Genomic DNA, 11028 nt, shown 5'->3' on the forward strand with positions numbered 1-11028 from the left:
CATTCATTCAGGGACATGCTGACTGTGAGCAAATGACCTGAGGCCAAGGCTAGGACAGGCATTCAAAGGAGCAGCAGACATGGCCCCTGCCCTCCAGGGGTTCAGGCTGCAGAGGACACTAATCCTGGGCCAGAGCATCAGCTCCCAGTGTGGGGCAACTGACCCCTCCTTAGAGGAGACGAGGTGTGAGGGCAGGACAGCAGCAGCTCCTGCAGGGCCCCGAGTCATCGAGACTGAGGAGCCCCTGTGCAAACTCTCTTCATGCTGGGACTGCCCCCAGCACACAGCCCTGTGGGACTGCCTGGGTCACAGGCCCCTGGAGCCAGCTGCAGGGAGGGGATCCCTGGATGGGAATAAGTGGGGAGTGGAGGACTCCTGACTTGGAAGGGCTGAGGGCAGAGGGAGGGGCCTGAGCAGAGGCTGGCAGTCGAGGAGAGCGGGACACATCGGGACTGCAGGCAAGCAGGTGGGTGTGACGTGTGTCTGTGAGACCAGAAACCGGCCGAGGAGCTGCGAGCCCTGAATCCTGCAGGAGTCACTGGCCCAGACCCCTCCGATGGCACAGACCATGGACACCCCCAACTGGCTTTTCCTGAAAACCACCGTGGACACACTTGGGATGATGGATGAGGGCAGGGAGAGGTACCTGCTGGGTGCTGCCCGGAGCAGCAGGGGTGAGGGCTGGAGAGCAGCACAGGAGGGACACCAAAGGACAGAAGCAGGTTGGATGTGCTGCCAGAGTCCTGGACGGGGTGACCAGGTGGCAGGGGGTGACATAAACATGGGGGACAGAAGCCGAGAACCCTCGCCCTGAGCTGCTGGAGTCCCTCTCCACTGACAGGTGCACTCACTGTGAACACAGACGTCCCCAAGGTCCAGGGCAGCAGTTTTCTGGTCCCCCTTGTTGCTGACCACACAGGTGAGGCTGGGGCTGGGCTGGCTCAGGGGCAGGTGCACAGCCAGTGTCCAGGGGTTGGGGGATGGTCCTGGGGCCGGTCTCTGCTTCAGCTCCCTGGGGAGACCCTCGCTCTCCCAGGACACGGTCAGGTCCTCCCTGGTTCTCGTGAGGTCACACTCCAAGGTGAGGTTGCACCCGCCTGGTGTGAGGGACAGAACCGTGGCCTGGATCTGGGGAAGGGGCACGGGCTCTGGGGCGGGAGGGACAAGAGGACACAGTCTCAGGTGAGTGGAGAACATCACAGCTCCTGCTTTCTCCTGCGGATTCTCCCTGATGCTCTGGCTTCCTCCCCCTAAGGGCAGGGATTGCATTTTACAGATCACAGAGAATTGACCCAAATATACGGCAGGTGCTAGAATGGAAAGGAGCCACTGAGTTTAGCTCTATGTGATTTCACTAGACTGAGCACGTCTTACAAATCTCCCCTAAGATATAACGTGGACCCCACCCACCCAAACCCCATAATTTGAGGAAGACGGGGTGTCCCTTAGAAGAAGAAATCAGGGACAGAAGGATTTTCCAGTTCCAAGACCCAGCCCTACTGTTCCTGCTTGGATGGTTCCTGGGACAGCACAGCCCGTGGTGTAGACGGCCACTGGCCAGCTCTGGGAGCCCAGAGAGCAGCCCCAGGCTCCCCCAGGAGTGACCGCAGTGGAGGTCACTGGGAATGGCCTCCCTGATTTGTGGTTGGATTATACCCTGAGCTTGGGGTCCACACGGGAAGACAAGGGACAGACTGATAATCAGTTGGAAATCTCTAGGTCGTGAGGATGCCAAGGCCACTCTTTCCCTGGGGCATATGTCCCTGCGTGGGGGGGTGGAAGGTGCAGGGAGAGCGAGCTGCTCCCTGAGGGTCTGAGGAGGGGTTACCCTGTGAATTCTCCTCCATCCGTGGAGGTTCAGAGCTGGACCGTGGAGTCTGTGAGTGAGCTGACTCGTGCTGGGCTGAGAAGGACGAGGGGACGGGGCGGGAGAACAACACGTGGGATTCCGGATACTGCTAGGTGACGAGTGTCCCCCAACCATGACCACGTGCTGACCTTTAGAGCCTGGAGATGTCTTAGGTTCCAGGGCAAAGGAGAACTGAGGCTGAGAACCAGCGGACCCTAAACTAGAGATGGTCTGGATTCCCCAGACAAGCCCCACGTGATCACAGGGTCCTCACAAGTGGGAGGAGGCAGGAGAGGAGGTGGGGGAAACGCGGTGCCAGAGGGGCTCATCCCCACCAGTGCCACCTGTGAAGGGGGAGGAAGGGGCCAGAAGCCAGGGGATGTTGGTGCCCCTAGAAGGGGGGACAGGAACATAAGTGGATTCTCCCCGGAGCCTCCAGAGAGGAGCACAGCCCTGCCGACACCTGGACTTCATGGCAGAGGCTCTGGGGTCTGACTCCCGCCCTACAGCCCAGGAGGACCCCCGGGGGGGTGGTGTGGTCAGCCACTGAGGTGTTGTCACCTGTTAACAGCAGCATTAGACAGTAAGAGTCTCACTAAGGACCCTGAGTCCTATGGGGACAATGAGTGCTACAGCAAAATCTCCATTTCCCCCCATTCCGTGTTCCCTCCTGAAGCACAGACGTGATTTATCCCCGGTGTGAGTCTCAGCTCTGCCTGACTTTGTGGTGATCTCACAGCATCGAATTTCAGGGGAAAAGATTGAGTCCGAAGGCTGCGGTCTGCAAGGAATCCTGCAAGCTGGGCGCTCAGACACTTTGGGGACAGAGGAAGGGGGTCAGCTGTGGGACTGGGGGAGGATCCGCCACGTACCGTAGACCGTCAGGTGGAAATCTTTGTCATACTCTATTCCTCCAGTTAAAGAGACTCGAGCCCGGTACAGCCCACTGTCCTCAAGGGTCAGGTTGTCAATCCTCAGCGTCATTGTGTTGAGCACATGGACCCTCTTCTCGAACTTGTCCGGGAAGTTGCCCCATCGTGTAACATCTCCTCTGGGACTAACTCGGAGTATGGTTGTGTATATCAATCCAGTTTTAATGCTCCAAGTAATATTCTCCAGCTCGGCTCCTGAAGATTCTGGATTTCTGGTCACTTGAAACAACACAGAAGCTCCTTGAATCCCGTTCAGAGGAACAGGGATTCCAGAATCCTCCACGGCAGACGCACGGGCTCCAGGACTCGGGGTCACAGCGCTGCAGACACCTAGGGCATAGGACGCAGAAGACATGGGTGGTTTTCATTAGGAATAAAGGAGAAAACCCTAGAATCCTTCATGAAATCCATCCCATGTGCCCCCTGGAGTCTGGGAAGGCAGGAGAGTGCCATGAGTTTGGGGCTGGAATCCCTCCTGGTCCCAGGGGAGCGTCCCCTTAAACAGGTCACGGGAACTTGCTCACCTGCAGTGTCCTGACCCCTGACAGCGAGAGGACGAATGTCAGGAGGTCTCGGATTCAAGGCAAGAGTACATTTTGGGGCCACACCGAGAGCATTTCTACAGAGACCCCTCGTGCCCCCAGGCCATGCGAGCTCTGCCCTTGGAGGGGGTCTGCCCCGAGTACTCCCCTCTAAGGAGCAGAGCGCCGCTAATGTGATGGGCGGCCCTCAGGGACAGCAGGTCCGACAGGAGTGTGACCTCGTCTTGTTTTCACCCTGTGTCTTGCTCGCTGTGACGAAGCCCACCGCATCTTGTGGGCAGCCCCGTGGAGCGACCCCCATGGGGAGGGACGAAGGGCAGCCTCTGGCCAACAGCCAAGGAGGGGTGAGGTCCTTAAACGGCTCCCACAGGCTCCACTGAGTCGGGCACAGCCACACTGCCCCTCCAGTCCCTCTAGCACGTCAGGACAGAAGTGCCATGGGTCCCCACAGCACAGTGCTCCACCCCTCTCATCGGAAAACAAATTGGCCAAAACCTTGATTTTGGGCTCTCAGCCTCCAGAGCCATGAGATAAAAAGATTGTGTATTTAAGGGTTTATGCTGCCTTGTTTCGGCAGCCCCAGGAACCTGAGGCAGGAGCCCAGGAATCGCAGGCATCCGTGTGGACCCAGTGAGGGCTCCTGGGGTCTTGGCCTGGGATCTTGGCCAGCAGGTGACAGGGCATGAGCTCTGGGGTGAGACACACCTGGGGTCACGTTCTAGATCCTCCCTTCGCTGGCTGAGCAGCCATGGGGGATTTCCTAAGGTATCGAAGCCTGGAGCTCCCACATGGGAACCACAGGGACGCGATGTGAGCGTGTCCACGAGGCTCCTGCAAGGATTGAACGTGACGACACGTGAGAAAGCCCCCACGGTGACGGCTTCCTTGTCGTCTCATCAGTGTGTTAGGGTGTGGGGAGTTTACAGGTACCTGGTCCACCTGCCGCTCGCTCACCTGAGACCAGAGGCTCCCCATGAACGTGAGTCCCTTTCCCTACGTTTACTGCTTCATCAGATTCCGAGCATCTCGGGATCCCAGGACAACCCACTGATGCAGGCGGGTGCGGAGTGTCGTCCCCTTTCCAAGGGTGAGAAGGTTGCATTTCAGCCGCACTCGGCAGCTTTTGTCTTAAATATTAAGCAGATCCCACATTGCAGTAAAGGAGGGCGCTAGACATGGAAACGCAGCCTCTCCCCGACCTCTGAGCCCCACTGCCGCGTGGCCCTTCCCACAGGCTGGTGCTGTTCCAGGTTCCCGTGTGTCCCTCCTTCGGGGGTCTCTGCACTGACAGGTGCCTACATGTGTCTCCACCTGCACGACCCACACCACCTGTGCTGCTCTGCTCCCCACTCTTCTCTGCATGGCTCGGGACCAGAAGGGATTCTAGCCTAGCCTCTAGCCTGCGTCTGCACACGGGGAAGTCTCATGAACAGCTGTCTGGCCACACGTGGGGCTCTAGTTCCCTCCACGTGTGACGGGCAGTCAGGTGGCTCTTGTTCCTGCCAACAGGTCCCATGAGCAGCCTGGGACTGGAGGCTCTGCACACAGGGAGGTACGGAGTCACACGCAGGGGCGTATCTGTCCTGTTCCGTGCACATGAGTCTCACAGGTACATGTGCATCATATATGGGACATACGTGTTATACACAGGGACATATGAGCCACACATGGGAGCATACATGCTATACGCGGGGCACACATGTCACACATGGAGCATGCATGTTGCACATGGGGCATATGTGTCACACACAGGGCATACATGTCAGTCCCAGGTGTAAGTACAACACGCTATGGAGCACACAACATGTGGGCACAGGCACCTCACACACGGGGGCACACACATCGCTCTCGGGTGTGCGTGCGTCACACACAGGTGTGTCTACAGCACACGCTGGGCTATACATGCCACACTTGTGTGTATATAGGTCGCATGTGACTGCGTATCCATCACACATGAGTGTACACACTACAGGCAGCTGCATAGGCACCACACGTGGGTGTGCGTACATCACATGTGGTGGTGTAGACAGTACCCGTGGGTGTGTGGACGCTGGGGTAACCCACTAGTGGGTCTAAGAGACCAAAGGCAGCTCCGTCTCAGCCTCTGACAGACCCTGCTCGTCGCCCCCCTGAGAGCGACCCCAGCCGCTCTCCCCCCAATAATGCTGAGGTTCCCACCGGCACACGGTGATCAAGCTTTCCGCCCTTCGCCAAACTGATAAGAGAAAATTACGTCACATTATATTTAAGGAACATTCCTCCTGGGAATGAGCCTGGCGGCTCCTCATGAATTAATGCACAGAACAACGGTGTCCCGTCACACCGCGTCCCCACCCCGTCCACGGCCACGGCCCATCTCGTGTGCAAATACGCAGAGTGTGGTGCACACAGGACGCCGACCCCAACCCCAAGTCAGAGAAGCCGCCCTTGTTCCAACAGGGGAACTATGCCCGGGGCTCCCTGAGGGACAGCAAATCTGTCCTCAGGGTGGCACCTGCCCGCGGGCTGCTCTCCAGGAATTCTGAGCCCACACTGTCTCCCACGTGGGTCAGAGGGGTCTGCCCCAGCATACAGGGACATGGACACTGACATTTCTGCTGACCACGGGCAGCACCTGCGGGGCTCCGGCCAGGCTGTTCCCGAGCGGCTGCTCTGTGGCCCAACCCCCGCCACGGCAGCTCGCTGTCCCGAGCGGGCCGTGCACACTGGGGTCCACACACCGGGACGGGAGCTCTGCAGACCACACTCAGGAGCAGAGACAGAGACAGCAGAGGCCCGAGGACTGTAGGGAGCCTCGAAGATGCATCCTTCCCCCCTTGGAGGGCTGAGGAGGTGACCACAGGTGGTCCTGGGATCTGGGTTCTGATAGGGCCCAAGCAGGCTCCCGGGCTGTCCGTCTCCATCAGGACACAGGACGAGGGCAGGACAGGAGGGAGACATGGAGAAGAGGCTTTGGAGAAACCATAGGACAGTCCTGTCCAGGGGGAGACCCTGGATCCCAGGATGTCACAGCTGGAGGGCCTTTGAGGGGACCTTTCACAGAGGAGGGGCTCTTTCTGGGGGGAAAATTTGTCCCGACTCACCCAGGGCAGACCCAGACCTACAGTCTGCTTCCCTCTCCTCCAGCCCAGTGACTCCCCTGTAGGAAGCTGCCATGCACCCTCCCCCTGCACCCTCCTCCTCCCCTCCCCCTGCCCTGTCCAAGGCTCCTTCCACCAGCTCTGCTCTCTGGTCAGAGGGGTCTGAGCAGGTCTGGGGTCTCACCCCCCAGCTATTGTCCCGGGAGAGGGGACTCAAGTATTCGGTGGGATTTGGCAGGGCAGGGACGTGGGGTTACCTGAGGGTTAACCAGTACCTGCTGGAGGGGGGGAACCTGGGAGAGAGGAGGCCCAGCCCTCAGGCTGTGGGGGAGGAGAGGCCCAGAAGCTGGAAGCCCACGCAGGACGCAGGACGGGACGAAGACACGACAGTGCTCAGATCTGCAAAAGGTGCTGACGCCAAAGAGGGACCGAAGGTAGGGGCGGGGTGGGTGTGAGCAAGAGAGTCTGAGTTTATTTAAATTCGATGAAATTTGACTCTCAACAGTCAACATAACATTTTGTCTCTCTCTTTCTTTCTTCTCTGCAGCCCTCCCTTAGTTCCTTTCTCTCTTACATAATCTTCCAACCTAGACATTTATGCCGGAAACTATGTAATTTCCCGCATGTCTCCATTTAAATAACACTGATAACAGTTGAAAGCCCACAATTGTTGATAGACGGTTACCCTGTTAAAATGGTCTCCAAGCCTTACAAAGCTCATTTTTTAATGATTTGTATCTCTCTGTTTGCAAACATCCTGGGATTCGAGAAATTTCCCAGAATCTCTGCTGGCACGGAGGGGCTGGTGTGTTCACAGCAAATATTACAGACAATAACAGCTTTCCATGGGGTCTGCAGAATTCAGAACATCAAGAACTTAGTATTCTCTCCTGTGTTCTTACGTAATCTGTTACACAGAAACAGATGGTCTCTGAGGAAGTAACAACCAGAAAATCGGGCTCTCCTTAAAACAGTCATTGAGTTCCCTTTTTGAGGTTCCCTCTGCTTCCCTCCTGACCCCCAGGTCACCCCGACCCAGAGCCCAGGTCAGCCGTCTCCTGTTCCGGGCTCACCCCTACACACAGCAGGTGGGCGCAGACCCTTGAATTCTGGGGGCTCCTTTCCGTCCCTTGCAAACAGAATGTCACTGGATTCGGGGCCTCCTCTTGCCCAAGGAGCCACACGAGCGCGGCCCCTCCAGCTCAGACAGGGCTCTGGGGCGGCCCCTCCTGCTCACAGAAGCTGTAGAGGCTGCCGGTCCCCAGTGCACGGCACGGGGGGTGCCATCCCCCCCCCCCCCGGGTCCCCTGCAACCGCTCCCGTGTCTCCTCCACCCCTCTCCCCACGAGGCTCCGGGGTCTCCCGGCCTCACCCCCAGGGAGGGGGAGGGGATTCCCTTCCAGGCAGCCGGGTCAGGTTCCCAGCCTGGCCTCAGCCCAAAGCTCCCCTTGTTCGCTCCGTCCACCCCGGGGCTCTAACCCAGCGCACCGCGTGTGCTCCGTCGTCACGGACCTGCTCCGTCTGGTTCTTCAGCACAGACCTCGGCCAGCCCGGGAGCTCCTGCCTCCCTGCCCACCCGGCGGCCTCCCTCCCAGGGGGCCCGGGCCACTCACTGAGGAGGAGGCTGGTCCATCGCAGGGGCCAGGAGGCCCCGCCCAGGAGGGGGTCTTCGGAGCAGGCGCCCATGGCCGCTGCCTCCCTGCTGGCTCAGCGTGGACCGATTCTGCTTCAGGGAAACATCCAGAATACAGACGTAAGAGGAGGAGGAAAGCTTCTTCACTCACCAGAGCCCTTAGGCTTCTCCGCACCCCAGGGGCGGGGCTGACTGTTAGTTCTGGGTCCTCATTGTCCAGCCTAGGGTAACCCACTCCCATCTCTCATGTTAGCTCAGCACCTGCAGGGACCTCAGGAGATAACTGTAGAGTAAATGTGGGAACAGCCGCCCTCGAGGAGGCCCGGTGCTGGAGAGGCCCCGTCCCGGTGCTCACAACCAGCCTGGGAGTTGCCCCTACCCAGCCTAGGACCCTGGACCTCTAGGACCCCTGATCTGTGTCCCTGGGCTCCCACTCAGCCTGGGGCTCCCTGCTGGCCAACACCAGCCAATGGCCAGGCAGAGACCCCTCCTAGAGCCAAGGACATGTGGCCTTTCCTACTTTGGGCCTGTCCTCTGTCTTTACATCATTGCACTAGTCACATTTCCTTTCTGATTTTCTAGGAACCTCACTGTCAGGTGTCACAGTGAGAAGCTAGGAGCCCAAGAACAAAGCATTCCTGGGAAGTTTCTCCCCCACACCCCCGTGCACACACAGGCATGTCCCCACTGCTGGTCCCCAGGGCTTTCTCTGCAGCCTAGGGCCGGCCCTGCCCCATACAAAGGACCAAGCCCACCCCCACAGGAGCGGACCCACAGCCCCCCTTCCCTGTGAGGCTCTGGCCAGGCCTGGGTCCTCGCTCACACACAGGCAGGGCTGGAGAGGGACACGCGCCTCTGGCCACAGGCTCAGTGGCCTCAGATTCACAGCCACGTACAGAGAGGGTCAGGCCCGGCCTCCACTTCCCCATGGGTTCCCATAATGTCAAGAACCCTGGTCCCCCGTGGACTCTAGGGGAGCAGCTCCATCACTAACCCCCAGCCGGTGCCCCTTTCCCTGCCCACTGGGCTTCCCCTGAGTTGCTCAGACCCTCAGATGCTCTGGCTGGATCCCCAGGACTGGCCCGGGCCCCGCACTCTAGGTGGTCAGCCTGTTGGCTGTTGAACCCATTTTATGGATGTGAGACCCGAGTCCTAAGCGTTTGGTCCTCCTGCCAGAGGTCACCCAGCAGAGCAAGAGTCAGGGTCTTGACTCCCAGCAAGGAACTCTGAGAAATCCCGCGTCACCGCCGCTGTCCCATCCCAGTGTATGGCCTCCAGCGATCACCGCATCCAGTCTGGGCTTCCCCGGAACTGCTCTGCGCCCCTCAGACCAGAGAGCCCTCGGCACTGCCCTGTTGCCCCGCTCCCACCCAGTGATGGGAGATCCCTTCCACGGGCCGTCCCTGAGCCTTGTGGGCAGAGACTCCTCCGATAGAGTCCAGATCTGGGCAGCTCATCCCCTGGTCCCTTCAGGGTGACGGGGACCAAGTCATCTGTGCCCCTGTCCCATCACTCCAGCCCTGGGTGAGCCCTCTCAGGGTGAGAACTCTTTGCTTGTGCAAACCCCAGCTTGGGGTGGGGCCCAGGAGGGAGCCCCCAGCAGCCTCCTCCTTTCTCACAGCCGCAGGCAGAGGAAACAAGTCTGTGGTTGCATCTCGCAGGCTCTGAGGTCCACGGCAGCCTTTGCCGACCACAGCCGCCGCCTGCACTGGCTGAGTCACACAGAGGACAGACCTCCAGCCCAGCTCAGGGTGGGGGTGGCTTCTCCTACACTTGGGCTCTTCCGGAAACTTCCATCCTGCCTGGACACAACTCCCTGGTGTGAAGAGCGCTCATGACCTTGAGCCAAGGACACATGCTGGGCAGTGTGACTTCTGTGTTGACCCCGGGTTCGGGCTGGACACCCTCCTGGAGATACAGGGACTCCGTCCATGGCCGGGGGAGGCGCGGGCTCTCGGACTAGACATGGTGAGGCTGGCTCTCTCTTCCCCATGGTTTCCCTGCGTGTCCCTGGACACAGGGCTGGATGTCCCCGAGCCCTGAGCTCTCAGCACAGTGGGGACGGGGAGCTGTTGCAGGAGTCCTGGGCCTGTGCGGGCTAGTGAGCTCACCTGTGCTCCAGGAGACTCCAGAATGCCCTTGGGGGACAGACCTTGTGCATGAGGAACATGCTCGCTTTCCTACTAGACTAAGTGCCCAGGGGCACCCCTCTTGCCTCTCCCTTCCCCTTATTTTCTTTCAGAGAAGCAGGAGGGACCTTGGGGACAGGCAGCCCCTGAGGCAGAAAGTTCTTCCCTCAGCCAGGGCCAGTCGGCATTTCCACACCGGAGTCTGAAACCCATGACCAATCTGAAACCCACATCAGTGTGAATCAGAACGTCCTTCCCGACATGGACACTGAATTCTTCCCCCACCAGAGAGCAATGCCATGAACCCCAGGGAAACACTGATCTCAGTGTGGCCGTCAGGAGGGAAGGGACAGGTGAGGAACAAGAAATTCACTACTAGATCCTCTCAGTACATGCAGAAAAAGCATTTGACAAAGTACAGCATCCATTCCTGATCAAACTCTTCACAGCGTAGGCACAGAGGGTATATACCTAAAGACCATCAAAGCCATCTATGAACAACCCACAGCGAATATCATTCTCAATGGGGAAAACTCAGAGCTTCCCCCTAAGGTCAGGAATGCAACAGGCATGTCCACTCTCACCGCTGCTGTTCAACATAGTGCTGGAAGTCCTAGCCTCAGCGATCAGACAACAAAAATAAATAAAAGGCATCTGAATCAGCAAAGAAGTCATACTCTCACTCTTTGCAGATGATATGATACTTTATGTGGAAAACCCAAAAGACTCCACTCCAAAACTGCTAGAACTCATACGGGAATTCAGAAAATTGTCAGGATATAAAGTCAATCATCAGAAATCAGTTGCATTTCTATGCACCAACAGCAAGACGGAAGAAAAAGAAATTAAGGAGTCAGTCCCAT

Source organism: Martes martes (genome assembly GCF_963455335.1).
Source record: "Martes martes genome assembly, chromosome: 15".
NCBI classification, from domain to species: Eukaryota; Metazoa; Chordata; class Mammalia; order Carnivora; family Mustelidae; genus Martes; species Martes martes.